At 37.1% G+C, this 23,325-nt stretch overlaps 1 protein-coding gene across 1 annotated transcript in view; it reads left to right on the top strand.

Annotated features, from left to right (window-relative positions):
- The window catches only part of CCDC91 (coiled-coil domain containing 91), a 363,679-nt gene that overhangs the window by 5,275 nt on the left and 335,079 nt on the right, over positions 1-23,325 (top strand). The gene's annotated exons all lie outside the window — the stretch shown is intronic.

Genomic DNA, 23,325 nt, shown 5'->3' with positions numbered 1-23,325 from the left:
CAGCTCCCGGGGGTGGGAGTGCCCACTCGTTCCTGCGCTCGCCGGTAGGTACCGGTACCTGCACGTCCCAGAATCGAGTGTTTTCGAAAGTCTACGCCCACGAACACGTGATTATTGTGTCACCGAAGCGCCTACCGAGCGGAGACCTTGATTCTTGCTTAGATTACACAGAACGCGCCTGGTTTATGTATCCCCTTTTACTTTGCCAAGTACATCGGGGTAAAAGCTCTACAGCGTCTGCCAGCCACATTTCCTTAGAGTTTCTTGGGCCACATGTTGCAATAAAAGTGGCATTTCAGGGTCAAGGCAGGAGCCAGTAACTTTGCCAAGTGGTGAGGTATCCTTCGTCCCCGTTAACACGCCTCCCTTTCCCAACAATAAAGATATTTCCTCCATCTGCGCGTGTCGCCTACTGCGGAGGAAAGCTTTGGACATGAAACCTATTTTTGGCTTCACTTTAAGGAGTGGAACTCTATTAAAAGCTGCGCTGGTGTTTTTTTGGTAGGATGATGTTGCTGCTGCTACTCTCACTTGCTTCCTTGATGAGAGTTGGGGCAGAGCTCGATTTCCTGGAGGGTAAAGTCTTGGCCACAATTTTAGGTGACTCAGCGGCCCCTTATGAATTCTGACTCTTTCCTTCCCTCCCCTCTCAGCTGTGCGGATACTGATGCCACCTTTCTCTCCAAATATTAATCCGGGTGGGAGTTGGATGATGGTTTTTGGAAGCAGTTTGCATGTTGCGTGGTGGAGTTATTGGAGCGGGCTGACATTTTACTTCACAATTTAAGGCAACCCTTCCCCCCCACAATATTTAGTTGGGTGGGGTGACAGGGACTGACAACAAATTCGCTGTTGTGTTCCCTGCTGTTGGAGAGTTCTACACTTAATGATCACCTGATTGCCCTCTGCTACAATTTCTATTGCGTTGAGGGGATTGGTTATACTGTCTGTACCTATTAGGTAAATGTAGTAAGGGTCATGCCAGGCAGAGTGCACCTGCATGGTGTTGGCTAACCAGTAAACTGTGTGGTAGAGAATTGCCCTGGTTACGAAGTTTGGTATCCTCCAGGCTGCCTAGGAGGGTGTTCTGTGGGCTGGGAAATCTTATGAACTGGTTTCCTAGCAACAGTATAAGCCCAATGGAATAAACATAAAGAAAACAAAGTGATGAAAGTTACAACTTACCTCTTAACTTTTATTAAATGGAAAAATGTAGCTTCTTATTGGAGTGATCCACTCAAAACTTCGGAGACATTTTTGTTTATTTTGATCATCTTAGTACTTAATAACACACAAAAGAAACTGCAGAAAATCATCCCAGAGGGACATCACTTTGGTTTTGGGTGGCATTAAAAAAGAGAAAAAAGACGTTTAAAAATGAGCTTGTCTGGAGCTTAAATGGACAAACGGGAATTTGGTGTAATAGGCATTTTATGTTGTACTCTTATCTATATGTGTCAGATGTATGCATTACATATGATTGTTATGAATGAAGATAGTAGAAGACGGGGCGGGAGTGGAGTAGAGTGGATGGGTGGATAAGACTGGTTCCATTAAGTAAAATGGAAGGGGAGTGTTTTAGACAAGTTGTTCCCAAACTGTAGGTCGTAATTACAGCACTCCTTTATCAACCTGTTCCTTGTGATTTTTAATCTTCCTTGAAAGTTTATCAAATTTTCTTATTTTCTGTCCAAACAATGAGAACTTAATTGAAAAAGGCATCTCTCTTTGGATTAACTCTTGGTGTTTATGTATATCTGTTTCTTATTTACTAACGATAAATTAATATTTTAGATTTCCAGTATTTTAAGGATTTTTGGTCTCCTTGCTGTTCCTCCCTGCCCTATTCCCATACCCAGTAAGTTTGGTTTAGCTCATTTAAATTGATGCATATTTTTAAAAAGGGCATATGTTGCTTTTTTTAAAAAAAAATCAAGTTTTATTGAGGTATGATTTATAAGTAAAAAAGTAATTTTTATTATATTGCTGTATAAAGTCTGACAAATGCATATAATGGAACCACTGCCACAATCCAGACAAATAATATTCCCATCATTCTAAAAAGTTTCCTCCCCTCACTCATAGGTCCTAGCAACCACTGATCTGTTCTCTGTCCCTATCTATAGCTTTGTCTTTTCTGGTATGTTATGTAAATGGAATCATACAGTATGTAGCCTTTTGTTTCAGGTTTCTTTCACTTAATGCTTTGATTCATCCATGTTGATGCATGTTTGTTGATGCTTGGTTGTTTTTTACAGCTGAGTAGTATTTCATTGTGTGAATATATCATAGTATGTTTATTCGCCATTTGGTGAACAATTTTTGGCATTTAGGAATGAAGGTATTATAAACATTCACGTGCTGTTCTTTGTACATTAAGGTGCAAGTCTTTGTGTAGACATATGTTTTCGTTTCTTTTGGTTACACATCTAGGAATGGAATTCTTGGGCCATGTGCAAGTGCATGTTTAACCTTAAAAGAAATGACCAGCCGGGCGCAGTGGCTCAGACTTGTAATCCCAGCACTTTGGGAGGCCGAGGTGGGCAGCTCACGAGGTCAGGAGATCGAGACCATCCTGGTCAACATGTTGAAACTCTGTCTCTACTAAAAATACAAAAATTAGCTGGGCGTGGTTGCGGGTGCCTGTAATCCCAGCTACTCAGGAGGCTGAGGCAGGAGAATTGCTTGAACCAGGGAGTCGGAGGTTACAGTGAGCTGAGATCGTGCCACTGCACTCCAACCTGGTGACAGAGTGAAACTCCATCTCAAAAACAAAAAAAAAAAGAAGGAAATTACCAAACTGTTTTCCAAGGTAGCTGTTTCATTTTGCATTCCCGCAAGTGATGTTTGATGTTCCAGTTGCTCCACATTCTGGTCAGCACTTGTCATTTTATTTTTAATGTTAGCTATTCTAATATGCATTTAGTGAAAACCCATTTATGTTTTAATTTGAATTTTTCTTCTAACATATTGAGCGTCTTTTCCTGTGCTATTATTTGCCATCTGTGTATCTTCTTTGATTAAGTGTCTGCTGAAATCGTTTGTTCATTTTTAATAGGGTTGTTTGTTATTGGTTTGTTATTGGTTTGCAAGTGTTTTATACAGTCTGGATACAAATTCATTATCGTATATATGTTCACAGTATTTCCTTCTAGTCTGAGTCTGTAGTTTGTCCTTTCGTTTTCTTAACAGTATCTTTCAAAGAGCAGAAGTTTTAAATTTTGGTGAAGTCCAGTTTATCAGTTTTTTCTCTTATGATTTGTGCTTTTTTATCATGAGAAATTTTGCCTAATCCAACGTTGCAAAGATTTTTTTCTTATGTTTTCTTCCAGAACTTTTATAGCTTTAAATTTTAGATTTAGGTCTGTGACCAATTTCGAGTTAATTTTTGCATATAGTGTGAGGTAGGGGTCAAGACTCTCTCTCTCTTTCTCTGTGTGTGTTTATGGATGCCCCAGTCTTGCAGCACCATCTCTTGAAAAAGACTATTCTTACTGTGTCCAGAATTGGTTCCTTCCAGTGGGTTCTTGGGCTTGCTGACTTCAAGAATGAAGGCATGGACCCTCGCAGTGAGTGTTACAGTTCTTAAAGATGGTGTGTCCGGAGTTTGTTCCTCCAGATGTTCAGATGTGTTTGGAGTTTTTTCCTTCTGGTGGGTCCATGGTCTTGCCGACTTCAGGAGCAAAGCCACAGACCTTCGCAGTGAGTGTTACAGCTCTTAAAGGTGGCACATCCGAAATTGTTCGTTCCTCCTGGTGGGTTCGTGGCCTTGCTGGCTTCAGGAGTGAAGCTGCAGACTTTTGCGGTGAGTGTTACAGCTCATAGAGGTGGCGTGTCCTGAGTTGTTCGTTCCTCCCAGTGGGTTTGTGGTCTCGCTGGCCTCAGGAGTGAAGCTGTAGACCTTTGTGGTGGGTGTTACAGCTCATTGTTACAGCTCGTAAAGGTGGCATGTCCGGAGTTGTTCGTTCTTCCTGGTGGGTTCGTGGTCTTGCTGGGTTCAGGAGTGAAGCTGCATACCTTCGCTGTGAGTGTTACAGCTCATAAAGATAGTGCGGACCCAAAGAGTGAGCAGCAGCAAGATTTATTGCGAAGAGTGAAAGAACAAAGCTTCCACAGCATGGAAGGGGACCTGAAGGGGTTGCCACTGCTGGCTTGGGTGGCCTGCTTTTATTCCCTTATTTGGCCCCACTCACAGCCTGCTGATTGGTCCATTTACAGAGAGCTGATTGGTCCATTTTACAGAGTGCTGATTGGTCTGTTTTACAGAGTGCTGATTGGTCCGTTTTGACAGAGTGTTGATTGGTGTGTTTACAAACCTTTAGCTAGACACAGAGCGCTGATTGGTGCATTTACAATCCTTTAGCTACACAGAAAAGTTCTCCAAGTCCCCTACCCGATTAGCTAGACACAGAGTGCTGATTGGTGTGTTTACAAACCTTTAGCTAGACACAGAGCTCTGATTGGTGCATTTACAATCCTTTAGCTAGATAGAAAAGTTCTCCAAGTCCCCACCTGACCCAGAAGCCCAGCCGGCTTCACCTCTCATTACTATCTTTTCTTCATTAAATTTCTTTGGCTTGCCTTGTCAAAAATCAGTTAACTATGTTTGTGTGGTTTGCTTTGTGGACTCTATTTTGTTCCATTGTTCTGTGCGTCTGTTTGGCTAAAACCTCGGTCCTTATTATGGTAGCGTTATAGTGTATCTTGAAGTCAAAAAGCCTGAGTCCTCCAACTTTGTTGTTGTTTGTCAAAAATTTTTGAGTATTCGAGTTCTTTTTCTTTCCATGTACATTTTAGAATCTCTTTATTTCTATATAAAAGCATTGTGGAATTTTTAGTATGATTGCATTGAAGTTATGGATCCATTTGGGGAGAATTGACATCTTAAAAATGTTGTTTTCTAATCCATTAATAAAATACCTTTCCTGTCCCACTGCTGTGGCTCATGCTTGTAATCCCAGCACTTTGGGAGGTCAAGGTGGGAGGATCGCTTGAGCCCAGGAGTTTAAGAGCAGCTTGGACAACATGGCAAAACCGCATCTCTACAAAAATGAGAAAAATTAGCTGGGTGTGTTGCCATGCACCTGTAGTCCCTGCTACTTGGAAGGCTGAAGTGGGAGGATTGATTGAGCCTGGGAGGTAGAGGCTGCAGTGAGTTGTGATCATGCCACTGCACTCTAGCCTCTGCAACAGTGAGAGCCTCTTTCAAGAGAGAAAACAAAATGAAACAACCTTTCTACATTTATTTGGTCTTTGATTTCTCTCTCTGTTTTTAAGCTTTCCGCATAAAAATGTTGCGCATATTTTGTTAGGTTTGTATCTAAATGTTTTATGTTGTTTGGTGCTGTTGTAAACAGTAACCTTTAAAAATTTTTAAATTTCCAATTACTTATGTAAGTGAATCAATATTTTAATATTGATCTTGAATTTTTGAATTTTACAACCTTGTTAAACTCACGAGTTAGTTCTAGTAGCTTTTGTAGCTACTGCTGTCTGCTAGTAGAGACAGCTTTATTTCACATTTTCTCATTTGTTTGCCTTTTATTTTGTTTTCTTGTCTCTTTGCACTGGCTAGGACATCTACTAATGTTAACTAGAACAAGTCAGATCAGCACAGATATCCTTGCATTGCTCTTCATCTTAGTAGAGAAGGTATACAGTCTTTTACCGTTGAGTAGTTAGCTGTAAGTTTTTTGTGGATATCATTTTGACCCAGCCAAGGAAGTTCTCTTTAACTCCTGCTTAGAGCTTTAAAATTTAATCATAAATGAATGTTATATTGCCTTTTTTGATTGTGAACATGATAGTTGATTACAGTAGAAAGTTGGAAATAAAGGAAGACTATTAAAAAAAGTTACCCTATTTTCAGTAATCTGAGGTAACTGCTGCAAACATTGTGGTGGCTTTTCTTTCAGTCTTTTCTTTTGCAAACATATTTTAAAAACAAAATTGTTAATATTGTTTTATATTTTGCCCTTTTCACTCAGAATCACATTGGGAGTACTTACATCATGAATTATTTTGAAAACTTGATTTGTAATGGTTATGGGTTATTGTGTTATATGGATATGCCCATTATTTAATGATTTTCTTATTGTTAAATAGTAAAATTGTATTTCAGTTTTCCCTGTTGAAATTAACATTAAATATTTGTGCTTAACTCTGATAATTTTTCAAAGTAATTTATAAAAATATGATTATCACTCAAAGTATATACATTTTTTTTTCAGATTCTTATATCCACTGCCTCTGTTTGGTGCTCTTGAAATTTGTTCTTTAGGCTATTTATTGTAAGAAATTTGGGGTCAGTATCATTGGCTTTTTGGGCATCACCTTAAGGTTAGAATCTTTGAATTTCAGAAACAGAGTTCCTTAGAGATCGGTCTAGTTCAAACCGTTTTTTAAGCGGTTTAGAATCTGTAATCATTAAATAACTTTTCTGCCTATACTATTTTGTTTCCACTGATCTATACAGAATTACTGATGAATTACGTATAATGTAATATACCAGCTGTGCTCTTCTTTTGATAAGAATTATAGAAATCTTTGTGCCTAGCATCATGTAAAACCCTTTATGTATGTTGTTTTATTGAATTCCAACTGCTACTTTTTGGTAGTAACATTTTTTTCCATTTCATAGACAAAGGAAACTGTCTCCAAGTGAGCAAACTTACCTAAGGTTGTATTAATAGTAAGTGGTAGAGCTTGAGTTTGTTCACAAGTCTTCCTGAATCTGTGCTTTTATTCGTAGGCTATACTATGAGTATTATGTTATTTTAGGTATTTTGTATATATTATGTTTATTTTGAATATATTAATTTTAATGCTAACAATAAATTTACTAAGCAGATTAGCAAATTAGCATGAAATGTTATAAGTACTTCTGAAATGTTTGTCCAAATTTATATCCTCTTAAGTCTATTCTTATTTTCTAAGTGGCGTAAAGATTATTGTTGGCTATATGCCATACAATTTTACTTAAATAATTAGGATCATATTTACTGTGACTAGTAGAGGATACAACAATTTATTTATTTTGAAATGAGAAGAATTTTGTAATTATAGGTTTAATAAATGGAGATCAAAAATAATGTTAATTACTTTATAAAATGAGCTCTGTTATAATTCTGGTAAAACAATTTGTTTTCCTTAGAAGGATATGTACATTTTGGTATTTACATTTCAACATGGACTATGTGAATGAAATAATTAGTTTGTGAAGTATGAAGTCACTTTTTCCTTGTATTCAGAGAAGGTTGGCTTTTCTGTGTCTACCACCTCCTATGTTTTTTATTATGTTCAGCCCTGTGGTTAAAGAGTAGGTCTACATAGTCATTTTAAAAAGCTGCTTACATTTTATATTACGAGAATTCAGAACTTCTGCAATTGTAGTAAAGACAGTGCTGCAGTGTTATGCAAGATCCATTAATCTATGAATATGCTTCACTGACAGATGGGCTTATATGAATATTATTTAAAAACTACATGCTTAGACATCAGTAAAAGATAGTGATTAAAGATGAGATTAAGTATCATTTTAATTACGAATTTTATACAGACAACTTAAAATTAGGTTAGACCTTTTGCTTAGTTTGCCAAAATTGGGCATGAAAAACAAAATAAGCCTGTGAAAGCTGAATGACATTAAATGGGCCACCCCGAATCAGAAGACAAGTGGCAATGAATACCTATTTTCCATTTTGCTGAATGAGAAGAATGTTTAATAAATGGTGATAGTTTTCATGAGATATTTAGATATTTTAAGTTTTGTCTCTTGTTGGTTATGCAGAAGAGATTTATTTCTCTTTTTATTCAGTCTAGCAATTTCTGACTTATGAGTGGAGTGTTGAATCCATTTACAATTAATGTATTTACTAATGCTTAAGGTAGTATTTATGTCTGTCATTTTGCTATTTTTTCTGTATATCAAGTAATTTTTTGTTGTTCCTTAATTACTACATTATTGCTTTCTCTGCCTTTTTTTGTATTAAGTATATATTTTCTAATGTACCATTTTAATTTCCTTGATGTTTCTTTTTTTTTTTTTTAAGAGACAGAATCACCTAAGCTGAAGTGTAGTGGCACCATCATAGCTCACTGCAGCCTCCAGCTCCTTGGCTCAAGTGATTCTCCTGCCTCAGCTTCCCTAGTAGCTAGGACTACAGGTGTGTGCCACGATGCTTGGATAATTTTTTTATTTTTTGTAGAGACAGGTTCTTACTCTGTTGCCTGGGCTGGTCTTGAACTCCTGGCCGCAAGTGATCCTCTTACATTGGCCTTCCAAGTGCTGGGAATACAGTTGTGAGCCACTGCACCCGGCCTTGACGTTTCTTTTACTAAATATTTTTTGAGTTCTCAGTGGTTGCCCTGGGACTTACAAATAGTACCTTATTTTATAACAATCTATATTAATTAATACTAACTAAATTTAAGTTTACAAATTTTGTTCCTATATATTCCCTCCCCTTCCTTCATGCTATTATTGCGTAAGTTACATCTTTCTACATTAATACGGTGTCCATTAACACTGATTTATAATTCTTGATTTATGCAGCTGTCTTTTCAATCACATAGGAGAAAAGAGCCACAACCAAACATACATTTATATTTTCTTTTATATTTACCTATGTAGTTATCTTTACCAGTGTTCTTAATTTCTTTATGTAGATTCAAGTATACTGTCTCTCGTCCTTTCAGTTCAGCCTGAGAGACCCAGGTTAGTATTTCTCATAGATAAGATGTGCTAGCATACATTCTCTTTGGTTTTGTTTATCTGAGAAAGTCATAATTTCTTCATATTCAAAGAATAGTTTTGCTAGAATTAGAATTCTTAGTTGGCAGTCTTTTTCTTTTAGGAATTTGAATGTATCTTTCCACTGCCTCTGGCCTCCGTGATTTTTAATGAGAAATCAGATAGGAAATCTTTTTGACGATTCCCTATTTTTGATGAGTTGCTTCTCTCTTGTTGCTTTCAGTATTTTCTCTTTATTTTTTGAAAGTTTGGTTATGATGTGTGACAGTGTGGATCTCTTGAATTTTATCCTACTTTGAGTTTATTGAGCTTCTTAGATGTGTAGATTAATGCTTTTCATCAAATTAGAGAAGTTTCCTTGTATCGTTTCTTCAAATATTCTTTCTGTTCCTTCCTTTTTCTCCTCTTTTTCTGGTACTCTCATTATGCATATGTTGATATGCTTGATGGTTTCCTATAGGTCTTTGATGCTCTGTTTATTTTTCTTCATTCTTTTTTCATTCTGTACCTTAGCCTGGATAATCTCAATTGACCTATCTTCAAGTTCACTGATTTTTGTGCCAGCTCAAATGTGCAGTGAATTTTTGAATTAAATTATTATACTTTTTAATTCCACAATGTTTGTTTCTTTATTTTGTAATCTCTATCTCTTCATTAATAATCTCTATTTGGTGAGATATTGTTATCATACTTCTTATATGGTTTTCTTTAGCTCTTTGAAACTATATCTAAGAAAATATTTAGAGAAACGTTTTAGTGTCTTTGTCTCATAAGTCCAATGTCTGGGCTTCCTTAGGGACAATTAACTGCCTTTTTTCTCTCTATGTATAGATCATCCTTTCTTGCTTCTTGCATGTCTCACAATTTTTTGTTGAAAATTAGATAATTAAATAATATCTAATGTGGTAACTCTGGAAATCAGATTCTCCTTCTCAGGGTTTCTTCTTGTTGCTGCTCTTGTTATTTGTTTGCATAGTGGCTTTCCTGAACTCTTTATGTAAACTTTGTATTCTTTTTATGTGTGGCCACCAAAGTCTCTGCATGGTTAGTACTGGACAGCGAATGATTGGACAGTTATTTCCCTAATGCTTGGAAGCAATGAGTCTCCCAGCCTTTGCTGGTGGTCTCTGTGTGCATGATGGGGCATGCCTTCAATGCTTACACAGGCAGTTTATAACTCTACTTTAGCTTTTAGATCCCACTTGTACAGAGCTTAAAGCGTAGCAAGAAGTCAAAGCTTAGGTCGCCTTTTCAATTCTTTACTGAGTACTTGCATGAGCTTGGCCATCTGGAGTTCAAGGAATATGTTGGATCTTATCAAAATCCCCTATTGACATTTCATTACCTAGCTTTTCCTTTTAAGATTCTGGTCAGCTTGTTGTTTGCCTCAACTGTTACTGCCACCTCAGGCAAGCTGATGTTAAACAGTTGGCTCTGTTTGTTTTTGACAAATGCTATCTGGGGAAAAGATTATTGGCACTGGGCAAGCTCTTAGGTCAAATAAAGACAAGTAAAGGAGTGGTGTTTTCCAGGGAACTGCCAGACAGGTCAATAATGACAGTTTCTGGGAATGGGGTTTTGGAGGAGGTCCAACCCTATTTTGCCCCTCCTGGTGGCTGCTAGGCTGCTGGATTTTATTGTGATTTTTGAGCCTTCTAGTTTTCAAGGCTCTCGTGGTACTGGGGATAGAGGGATGAGATTAAAATGCCATAAAACTTGCTGTTCTTAATGAAAATCAGCCATTTTTCTGTAATATGTTCTTCCTAGATTGATGCAAGCCTTTGATTAATTTCTAGAGTTCTGAAAAAAGTTGACTTTGACAATTTTTGCCACTGTTGTTCTTGCTTTATGGAGGAAAGGATTTTTGGAGTTCCTTAACTCCACTATTCCTGCTGATGTCACTGTGTAGTATTTTAATAGCCCAAGTTCTTCTTAATGTCACCTTATCCCAATTATACTTATATTCCACCACTTTGCTTCATGTTTATCATCTATGGTATACAGCTTTATATAAGAGATCATTTAGGGATTATTCTAATTCAGATAGGTAAAAATTTCCCGTAAGTAGCAAACCATTTAACAATATTAGGCATCTGCTTAGTGCTGTGAAAATTCTGCAGGATGAAAATTACAGTCTGTTCCTAAATTTAGGGAGGTGTCTGCAGTATAGTTAGGAATTTATACATGTAGAAAAAGTTGAATTGTTGATTATATGAGTGAAAGAGATCTGATAAGGTAGAAGATAAGCTACTTTTATTAATAATAAGTAGTATGGTGCAGACATAGAGCATTATTAGCCATTAGGTAATTTTGTTCTTAAATAATTTGAGTCAGTTTTAAATAGAGGAAATCTTCAGTTTAGGCTTGTGAATTATGGCTAAAAATTCAATTGAATTGCCAAAATGATTATACTGAATATTATTAAACACTGTGTGCTATGCCTGAACATATTACTTGGAGAAATTAGATTTTCTGGTTAATGGAATTTCCTAGTTAAAAAAAACAACCAGAAGCCCAGTTTTTCGTTGATTTTGTGAAAATGTCTAGACATGTATTTGTGGGTTTTGATGCCTTAATTATTGAAGGTAAATGATCTCTCCCTCTGTCCCTTTTTAAAGCATTTAACTGAATGCTTATCAAGCTATGGTACCTGGCAGTCATAATTGAGAATATTATTTTCCAGTGCTGTAGAAGAGAGTCACATGATTGGTGCCCTCAAGAAATTGGTAAGAACATGGGGTTAAAATGTAGCTGTATTGTATCTTTGGGTTATTACGATATGAATATATGTGAGTTTTTGTGTTTTATTTAATTTATATCACTTTTCTGCATGAGGAAGACATTAATGGTTTGCAGATGTTGTAAATGATTACTAGAGATGCTTTTTCATGCTCATATTAGCCAGTCCCTGATATGCATTCATTTTGATTATTAATTTTCTGATGAAAAATAAAATGATGCATACTGGCATTTTTTGGGGAAGTAATGCTATGATATATTTCATCATTCAGAATGCAAAATTAGCAATTCTTAGTATAAACAGTTTCAAATTTTCACACTCATCATGAATTTAAGGATGCAAAGGACCTGCTTTATATTCCTGCATTTTTTTGTGAGGGAAAGTCATGTTAGGTATTTCTAAGATGTATTTTTCTTTGAATCATGTGTAGTTTTAAGCTAGGTATTTATTTACTTATTTGTTACCAGACAGGTGTCTCATGTTTGGGTGGTATATATTGCTGCCAAAGGCTCACCACAAAGTTGCTCAAGGTGAAGAGAGTGGGTTTGTAGAAGTACAGCTAATTCTTCTGTAGTGTCTAGTTAATGTAAAATATAAAAAATCAACCAAATACATTTATACACAATTAAAGGAATACTTACACGCAATTATAGGAATTTAGTAAATAAAACTTTTTAGTATCATTGCTACCATGCATAATTAACATTTTTAAGATTTATTACGTATTTACTCGGGAGAGGAACAGAATCAGTTGACATTTCTTTAGGACCCTGACATTATGGCATATGAAGAATGTTGGGGGTGCCTAGATTGCCTGTTGGAAAGCCTTGGATTTTTAGTTAATGACTCGGCTAGTCTTCATAATGGTGAAGAGGAAAACTCTTTCCGATATTGCTCATAGGATGTCAGTTTTGTCAGGAATATGCTCAATTATAGAGAGAAAGGAGAGTGAAGAGAGAAGGGAGAATGAAGAGGGAAAGGCGAATGAAGGTGTGCTTCAGACTTTTTTTTTTTAACATGCAAGTCTAATAGTTAATATTGAGTGGATTAAAGTCTATATGAATTAGAAGTCATTTATAGATACTGGTACTCAATTACATATTAAGTACGGAGGTAAAAAAAATGACAGGTTATTCATACTAAAGTCAGGATGAGATGAAAAAATATGCTGGGTATACCAGCACTTTTAATTCAAGGAAAAATGAAAATGAGTGGTTAAAACAAGTGTTAAAAGAAAAACTTCAGCCAAATTAAATTTAAAGGAGTTTAATTGAGCAATGAACAATTTGCAAGTTGGGCAGCTCCCAGAATTACAGCAAATTCAAAGAGACTCTATTGCAGCCACACGGTGGAAGAAGATTTGTAGACAAAAAAGAAATGACATACAGAAATTGGAAGTGAGGTATAGAACATTTGGATTGGTTACAGATTGGTGTTTCCCTTATTTGAACACAGTTTAAACACTCAGCAGTGTATGAATGGTTGAAGTCTTTCTGCTGGAATTGGCTAAGTCTCAGCTATCGTTACAGACGCATACTCCTAAGTTAGGTTTTCAGTCTTGTCAACCTATTAAGTTAGGTTGCAGTTGGTCCACAAAGACTCAAATATAGAAGTATAGAGTCTTTCTCAGGCCATATTTGGTTTGCTTTAGCAATTCCCCCCTTTTGCTCATTTTCTCAATTTTTGAGAGATTGAGCACAACTTTAGTCATTAATGTCACAATCATTGTAGTAAATCTACTTATTTGGTCTTGAAACCCACCAGGAAACAGTAGAACAGTGAGTTTCACAAAGGTAGGAACAAGAGTACCTCCTTATGCTGGAAGGTCCTGTTTACAGGGGAAAAACAAACCAGGTCTGTTCTCCTGTAGGATCTATGTGTTTCCTTAAAGTCTTAGTTTGAGTATGTCACATTCAGCATGAGCAACTCCAATTTTGTTTGGTTTGGTTTGTTGGGGCCTAGTGAGTGAGCTCAGTCTAAAACAATGGCCACCCATAATTTTGTTTAAAAAAATTCCCCCTTTTTGGGCAGGTTCTCAGTTAGGTGAGAGTGTGACCAAAACTTAGGGCCTTAGCACCACTCTCTGTTAACATCATTTGGGTTTCCAGTCTCAGCATGTCATTCATAGGTTACAGTATCCTCATGGTCACACATTTCTTTCAGCTCTTGTCATTCCACTTGAAGAGAGACTGTTAGATATTCTAGAGATGGCTGCATGCAAACATTTAAAACCTTTGAGAGAATACAGTGCACTAGGGAGACTATTATTATGACTACGGGAGGATAATACCAAGGGTTTGGAGTATGCTCCTTTCCTAGGGTCCCCGTAAACCAAACCTCCTAAACTCAAATAGATCAGAGAATGAGCTAGATAAAGAGTCTACTCACTTAACTAAGTAGTTTTTTCATTAATCCCCTGCAACTGAGTTTCTATAATACCTGATGTTTTCTTTATAGGTCGTAAGTGCCAGTGGCTGCAGGTACTTCTGTGTTTAGCCACTTAATACTATTTAGCATGACTTTTGCAAGAGAATTTAAAGTCTGTTGTGTAACCATAGCCTTTACAGTATATAAAGCCTATCATGCTATAGAGCCTATCATGAGGGATACATTTCTAATCATTGCCTCTTTTATTCCAAACCATGGGAAAAGGACCTAACAAATGATGCCCTTCCAGGGAAGTGAAGGCCTCCAGGCAATGTTTTCTTTAACCTAGGATGTGGGTTAAGAGGAGTGAATCAATGTTCTGTTTCTGACTGATTATGAGGCAAAGTTTCTCACTCACATTGGGCCTTCATCTTTTATCTCTCAAAGTGTAAGATTATCCATGTATAAGGCTGGCTGCAAAATTCTTCACAAATAAAAGTATATCCTGTAAGTGCACACAACAGACTTTTTTTCCACTTCTATTGTTCATAGAGACATAAGCAAGGAAGAAAATATTCAAAGATAAGAGTCTAATGATAGTAGAGAAATCTTAATCTGTGATCTTGGGAAAAGCTGTTCACATCAAGGATGCTGTCTTTTTCTGGGGAGAAACTTCTCTGGTTAGCTTTACCTTAAGGATTTCAATGGGTGTACAGTTCCAAAAGTGTGGAGGGACCCTTCTCAGTTGTGAGATTATGAACCCAAGGTTCAAGGTTCCAAAGTTTTGTTGCAGAGTGGATGGCAAGGGCAGTCTTTCTCTGATGTTCTCAGAAGATCCAGTCTTTGGATTCTAAAGGGGTTAATTGTCCTCAAAACCATAAAAAGCTTTATTGACCTGATGAAAATACACTGGGCACAATAATTTAGTGTTACAACATCAGTCCTCTTGCATGGGAAAGTTTGTATACAACCAGAAAACATGCATTGAAAATGACGAATGAAATCCCTTTATAAATGTTTAAATGGCCCATCAGGTAGGCAAATGTACCTGAAGCTTTGATTGTCTTCTGAAGAATATGGAATGGAACATTGGTTATAAACTATTTTCACAATTTATAAGTCACCACATCAATATATTTAATTTGGATCATTTTATCTTTTCTGTGATGAGTCATGGAATGCAGAACTTTTAATAATAAAAGGTTTAAGGACTCAATAAGGACAAGGCAGCTGTTCTGGTTTTTCATGAGTCCATGCTTAGCATTGGACTTGATTCTCCAAATTAGGTGCATAGCACTGATAACTGATAGGTTATCATAGGTAATTTGACTTAGATCATGGATTTTATTCAAATTGTGTATCTAAATAATTTCAGTATTTGCTCATTTAGCATGAAAATCTGGCAAAGTATTTCCTTGGTATTTAATTAATTTTTGTTCTACTTGGATTAGCAGTTTTATAACCCAGTCAGTCTTTTCATTAAAGTTCCAGGAATTCTTACCCAGTTCAAATGACATGATTCTAAAGCTATTAGAAACCTGTATTCAAGAGTACTTTTCAGGGTCCTCTCCATCTTTCATGAACCTCCTGAAAGACGCCATGCTTTTGAAATTTTGAGAAACTGCATCAGCATTAAGCAATTAACTGTGGAAATGACTTTAAATAGTTATAATTAAAAACACAATTGACAAAGAAATTTGGTTATTTCTGTGGTCTACAATAACATAATAACTTTAATTATGATTGATAGCATATACTCAGACATAATAGAATTTTAGAAGTCCCATACAATTTTGGAACATATATTAATATAATTCACTAAAGTATAACCTGGAGACTAAACATTATTTTTATTTTGGTAAAGTTTCCCATGTAACTTAACATGCCAAATAATCCTGTTTACCTGTCTCTTAAATGCTTCAGGGGCCCTCTGGAGCATTCCGAAGTTGGATGTCAGAAAAGACCATTTTAAAGGTGAAATTTGATTTTGAGAAGCCTATCAAATATTTTAAAGGTTTAAAATACTTGATATTATGAAATAGAATCCAGGTTACTGTAAGTCATTCATTTAGCCAAAATCATGATTTAAAAAATTTTTAAAAAGGTAAAAAATCTTTACTCATTGATAGAGGGAAGACTTAACTTTTTTTTTTCTTTCTTTAAATTTATTTATTTATTTATTTTTATTATACTCTAAAGTTTTAGGGTACATGTGCACATTGTGGAGGTTAGTTACATATGTATACATGTGCCATGCTGGTGTGCTGCACCCACTACCTCATCATCTAGCATTAGGTATATCTCCCAATGCTATCCCTCCCGCCTCCCCCCACCCCACCACAGTCCCCAGAGTGTGATATCCCCCTTCCTGTGTCCATGTGATCTCATTGTTCTATTCCCACCTATGAGTGAGAATATGCAGTGTTTGCTTTTTTGTTCTTGCGATAGTTTACTGAGAATGATGATTTCCAATTTCATCCATGTCCCTACAAAGGACATGAACTCATCATTTTTTATGGCTGCATAGTATTCCATGGTGTATATGTGCCACATTTTCTTAATCCAGTCTATCATTGTTGGCCATTTGGGTTGGTTCCAAGTCTTTGCTATTGTGAATAATGCCGCAATAAACATACGTGTGCATGTGTCTTTATAGCAGCATGATTTATAGTCATTTGGGTATATACCCAGTAATGGGATGGCTGGGTCAAATGGTATTTCTAGTTCTAGATCCCTGAGGAATCGCCACACTGACTTCCACAATGGTTGAACTAGTTTACAGTCCCACTAACAGTGTAAAAGTGTTCCTATTTCTCCACATCCTCTCCAGCACCTGTTGTTTCCTGACTTTTTAATGATTGCCATTCTACCTGGTGTGAGATGGTATCTCATTGTGGTTTTGATTTGCATTTCTCTGATGGCTAGTGATGGTGAGCATTTTTTCATGTGTTTTTTGGCTGCATAAATGTCTTCTTTTGAGAAGTGTCTGATCTTTGACAAACCTGAGAAAAACAAGCAATGGGGAAAGGATTCCCTATTTAATAAATGGTGCTGGGAAAACTGGCTAGCCATATGCAGAAAGCTGAAACTGGATCCCTTCCTTACACCTTATACAAAAATCAATTCAAGATGGATTAAAGATTTAAACGTTAGACCTAAAACCATAAAAACCCTAGAAGAAAACCTAGGCATTACCATTCAGGACATAGGCATGGGCAAGGACTTCATGTCCAAAACACAAAAAGCAATGGCAACAAAAGACAAAATTGACAAATGGGATCTAATTAAACTAAAGAGCTTCTGCACAGCAAAAGAAACTACCATCAGAGTGAACAGGCAACCTACAAAATGGGAGAAAATTTTCGCAACCTACTCATCTGACAAAGGGCTAATATCCTGAATCTACAATGAACTCAAACAAATTTACAAGAAAAAAACAAACAACCCCATCAAAAAGTGGGCGAAGGACATGAAGACTTAACTTTTGTCTCTTGTCTTTCCCTTCCTTTTTGGTAGTTTATTCAAAAGGCAAACAAAATCTTTCATTATTTTATTTTATTTTATTTTTTGAGATGGAGTCTTGCTGTGTCATCCAAGCTGGAGTGCAGTGGCATGATATTGGCTTACTGCAAGCTCTGCCTCCCGGGTTCATGCCATTCTCCTGCTTCATCCTCCTGAGTAGCTGGGACTACAGGTGCCTGCCACCATGCCCGGCTAATTTTTTTTTTTTTTTGTATTTTTAGTAGAGATGAGGTTTCACCATGTTAGCCAGGATGGTCTTGATCTCCTGACCTCGTGATCTGCCTGCCTCAGCCTCCGAAAGTGCTGGGATTACAGGCGTGAGCCACCACACCTAGCCCATTATCTTTTAATAGTTCATGAAAATATTGTTCAAGAGAGAAAGCCAAATTTCACCCTTGCATTAGTCTACTATTAATGTCAATCCCAATTTTTAATAAACCTTATAAACAAATCAATTCAATCTTGGTTTGACCATAAGGTGAGATTCTCATAAACCTTTTATAACCTTTTACAATTTTTGTGAAAGAGAAGATTAGTGCTTTAAGAAAAACCCTGTTGTGCTTTTATTCCCATTTTCAATTTATGGAAAAGCTGAAAAATACCACTTTAAATTTGGCCAATGTGTTCACACACAGAATTTCTTTAACAACATTATTTATTATTTCTTCTTCTTCTTCTTATTTTTTTGAGACAGAGTTTCACTCTTTTGCCCAGGCTGGAGTGCAGTGGTGTGATCTTGGCTCACTGCAGCATCGGCCCCTGGGTTCAAGTGATTCTCCTGCCTCAGCCCTCCGAGTAGCTGGGATTACAGGTGCCCACCACCAGGCCTGGCTCATTTTTGTATTTTTAGTAGAGACAGGGTTTCGTCATGTTGACCAGGCTGGTCTCGATCTCCTGACCTCAAGTGATCCACCTGTCTCGGCCTCCCAAAGTGCTAGGATTATAGATGTGAGTTGCCACACCCAGCTTAAGATTTTTTATAACACTTTCACAACTTGTTTAAAACTTTAGCTTTATCTAATTTTAAACAATCCTTTAACCCTTTAAACTTGGCAAAAATTTACATTCCCATGCTTTCTTATAATCTTTTACCAAAACACATTTCATTCTCCTCATACTTTGCATGTAAACCTATTTTTTTCAGTAGTCTCAATTATATGTTAAAATGGTAATTCTTAGCAACTTTCACTTTTGGTGCATAAATTTCCTTTCATTAATCCTTTCATAACTTCCATAGACCATCTACAACATGCTTGTACTTTCTGACTTGTCCTAAACATCCTTCTTTTTAAACAACCAGTCATTTTTTACTTGAGGACAATAATTTACCATACAAGATCCTTTCTTATGTAAAATCTCTTTTCTTTATAACCCTCTTTGCATAGCTAGGGAACTTGGCTAATTCCATATGTCCCCAGGGCTTTAAAGTCAAGGTAGTGTATGACCTTAAAGCATTTAACAAACCTAGTATCTGACCTGAATAATTTAGACCATATATCTTTATTTTTGCCAAAAATCTTTAAAATGTTTTATTTCCCAAAGATTACTAAATTCACTTGAACTAAAAGGCATTACGGTTTTTATTTTTCTTTCAAAATATTTAAGTGCCTATTTTTCTTTAAACCAATTAATTAGAGCTCTTTTATATAAACATTACACACACAACACATATATAACTGCACAGACAGAAGATTATTACAGTTGTTGTAAGTTTCTATTTACCAGTTTCTAAGTTTTTAAATTGGATTACTGGCTATAGGATGAAGTCTTTGGAAGAACAGGGCCAGGAAAGGGTCTCTGGTGCCTCCTGTTTTTCCCAAGGAGTCCCAGGCTGTTAGAGCTTGAATATCTGCTTTTAATTAAGCTGACTTTTAACCATAGCACTCTTTAATAAAAGTTCTTATAAATTTTTTATTACCTGACTTTAGCCAGGACAAACAGCTGATATTTTTGTGTTTAAAGATAGAAAAATTGAAGATGATTTGTGGAGGGTAAGATAATTAAAAAATGGTAAAGGACACCCAAATATCAATCAGAAAGTACTCATTGCCTAAGCTGGGAATTGAACCCTGAGCCAGCAGCTATTGTGATGGTGGAGACTGAGAAAGTATTGCCAAATAGTTACAAAGTCAAGCTTCCAGGGACATACAAAACAAGACGGAGTCTCATTTATTATTATTTTTTTCTTTTTCTTCTTTCAGGTATCTGCAGCAAAGGTTATTACTGACCAGTTTGCTGGGCCATCTTGAACAGCGGGCTTCCAGGGTTTTAGGCACGTATTTTGTCCTAAGGTACCCCTCTTTATGACAGAACAATACAGAAAGACTAAGCACACTAGATTCACTACAGCTTAAGACCAGCCTCAGAATTCTTTTTTGTGTTAATTAAAACTTCACAGAGGAGATAAACGGTGATTTTTACCATTCATTTAACCAGTTTGAACAGAGAAAAAGAGGCCAGAAATCTGAGTAGTAAGAAATTCTTACCCCTTTGCCAACATGCCAAGCCTCTGGGTTTCCTTTCCCTGAGTGGCCCTAGTGACCTGGCTCACCACACCATAACCCTGAGGCCCAAGCCACAACACAAAGGAAAATTATCTTTTTCCATTCTGGCCAGTGCAAAATACGTGTGACAAAACATAGACATTAGCGAGTCTGCCTAGCACCCAATATCAGACTGGCAGGTTTCAAAATTGCCCCCAGATGGGCCCCATCATCCCTAAATCTTTTTTAGAAGCTTCTGCATATTAATAGGCATCCACAGATGAGATTAATTTGGGAAACTTCATTTTTAAATGCACTTCTGTAGATTGTTGTTCACTTGGAGTGTTTTACTGTAAGTTATGTTTAGTAAGATTTTGTCATTTCTGTAAGACTTCGTTGCCTCATGGGTCTAATGTGTAAGCTGGAAGGAACTCAGTTTTCTAGAAATTAAGGATCCCATTTTTTTACCTACAATGTTGGCTTTACTCTCAGGTTCTCTTGATTAACTTAGCCAGTTTTTTTTTTTTTCTTACCTAAGCACACCAGAAAAATGAAATAAAGGGGTAGAATGTAAAAATCCCTGTGTGAATTTTCAAATGCCAAATTTTATAACCCCTACAATATTACAGTTTGCTACCAGTTTCTTTGTGACCCAGTCAGATGTAAGAGGCCTCTAACTGGTCCCTAGCCAGTTAATTTCTGGATCAAATCCATTCCTGGACCCAGTCCAGTTTCTGTCATGACTTCCAAACCCAGTTTGGATTAGAAATTTGGTCAAAGAAACTCAGAGAGCTCAAAACACAAATCCGTGGAGTTCTGAAATCCAAGAGAGAACTTACTGCAATCCCCAGCCACTCTGAGATCAGTGGACACAAATGGGTCCTGCAGGTACCTTGCTTGTTCACTCAGTGCTCCTGGGGGTCGTTAGAAGCTCTGCTTTGGATCCTGCTTCTGATACTATCTGTTGAAAGTGAAGCTTCAGCCAAATTAAATTTAAAGGAGTTTAATTGGGCAATGAATGATTTGTGAATTGGGTAGCCCCCAGAATCACAGCAGATTCAAAGAGACTCCAGTGTGGCCACATGGTGGAAGAAGATTTATAGACAAAAAAAGGAAATGAAGTACAGAAATGGGAAGTGAGGTACAGAACAGCTTGATTGTTTACAGGTTGATGTTTGCCTTATTTGAACACAGTTTGAATGCTCAGCAGTGTATGAATCATTGAAATATGGCCACTGGGATTGGCCAAGACTGAGCTCTTTTACAGGCGCATACCCCTAAGTTAAGTTTTCAGTCTTGTCAACCTATTAAGGTAGGTGCAGTTCATCCACAAGGACTCAAATATAGAAGTATGGAATCCCTCTCAGGCTATATTTAGTTTTCTTTAACACAAGTTTTCTATCATCTTGGGAAAATGTGAGCAAACTAGTTATTTATGTGTTTCCCTTGGTGAACAAGTCCGTTTTTTATTAATGAGGCACTACTAGCAGACCTTTGATTGATGCATAAGCAGAGATTTACTAACTGCCAAAACTGAGTCTATGAAAGTTAAATAATGGAGAACTGAGGTATGTTGAGAAGCAAAATTCAGTTTAATAGAAATCTTTATTTGAGTCCTGACTATATTTCAGGTACCTGTACTAGGCATTGGGGGATACAGGAGTAAGTGCCACTCTAGGTCTTCAAAGACCTCACAGTCAATTATTTAAGAGTTTTAATAAACAAATAAGTTATAGTGAGGTTATTGATTGGGAAGGAATGGGATCTTGAAAATTGGAATGGGGATGCATGGGAAGACCCTGATGAAGCTGGGGACTTTGAATCCCTAAATTCTGGTGAGTCTTCTTTGCCAATTGAAGAGACCCCCGCACCCCTAGTGGGAATGGCCTCTTTACCCACCTCCCCTCTGCCCTTCCTTTCCCCCCAGGGGAATTAATTCTGCATTGCCCAAGGAAACTGTAATGGCTTTCCCTGAGGAAGTTGGCATGCAAGACAATTCTCAAGACCTCTCCCCACCGACTCCTCTTTGTTTCTAGACCTATAACTACACTCAAGTCTTAGTAGGCCCCTAAAGATGAGGCACAAAGTGTGACCCATGAAGACATGTACTGCACTCAGAAATAAATACTTAAGTTTTCTATTTATACAGACAAAAGTCCAGAGAACATGTGTGATCATGCATATTAAGGGTATAGGATAATGTCAGAAGGAACATAAAGCTGGATCAGGCCAAATCTATTGATATGGGCTCACTAAGCAGAGATTCTGCAGCTTGGGGAATTATAAAAGGCTCTAACATTTTGTTTTCTTAGTTTGCTCCCATCATGAAAGGGACAGTGTTTTGTTCTTATTCCTGCTGGAGTAGACATTGAATATAGATTTGCCTTCCCTGCATGCATTGCTTCTGCCAAAACTACCAGACATGGATTTAAAGAATACCTTATCTACTATCATGGTATTAATATTACACACAGCATTATTTCTGATCAAAGAACTCACCTCACAGCAAAAGAAATGTGGCAGTGGGCCCATGTTCATGGAATTGACTGGTCTTAAGATGGTCTCTACTGTAGTGAAACAGCTGACTTGATAGAATGGTGGAATGGCTTTTTGAAGACTCAATTATGGTGCCAGCTTGGTGGCAGTGCCTTGAAAGGCTGGTGCAGGATTCTCCAGAAGGCTGTGTATATGCTGGATCAGTTTCCAATGTATGGTGCTGTTTCTTCCATTGCCAGGATTCATGGATCCAAGAATCAAGGGGTGGAAACAGGAGTGGCACCAGTCATTATTATCTCTAGTGACTTGCTAGCAAAATTTTTGCTTCCTGTTCCTGTGAACTTATGCTTTGATGACCTAGAGATCTTAGTTCCAGATGGAGGAAGCTTTTACCAGGAAATAAAACAATGATTCAGTTGAAATGGAAGATTCTAGCCTGGTCACTTTGGACTCCTCATATCTCTGAATCAATAGGCAAAGAAGAGAGTTACTGTGCTGGCTTGACTGATTGATCTTAACTACCAATGAGAAATTAGATTGCTGTTCTATAATGGAGGTAGAGTATGTCTGGAATACAGGGTATCCCTTAGGATGTCTTGGTCAGTGGAAAACTGACCAACCCAACCCAACCCAAGCAGGAGTACTATGGCCCAGATCCTTCAGGAATGAAAGTTAGGGTCACCCCACTGGGTAAACAGTCACAACCAGATGAGGTGGTTGGTGAAGGCAAAGCAAATACAAAATAGGCAGTGGAAGAAGATGGTTATTAATACCAGCTATTAATACAGAAACAAGGCCTGTAATTGTCATGTGTATTTCCATCTTATTTTGTTAGGTTTGTGTGTGTGTGTGTTTGTTTTCTGTCTTCTTTTATTCCCTTGTCATGTAATATAAGATAGTTCGACTATATATAATAGTATTTAAGTATTGTTAGCTTTACATCATAGTGTTTAAATTACAGGATA

This window comes from Gorilla gorilla, chromosome 10 (genome assembly GCF_029281585.2).
Source record: "Gorilla gorilla gorilla isolate KB3781 chromosome 10, NHGRI_mGorGor1-v2.1_pri, whole genome shotgun sequence".
Lineage (NCBI taxonomy): Eukaryota > Metazoa > Chordata > Mammalia > Primates > Hominidae > Gorilla > Gorilla gorilla.
The sequence above is the reverse complement of the archived record's forward strand: the minus strand, read 5'-3'. Positions and strand labels throughout refer to the sequence as shown.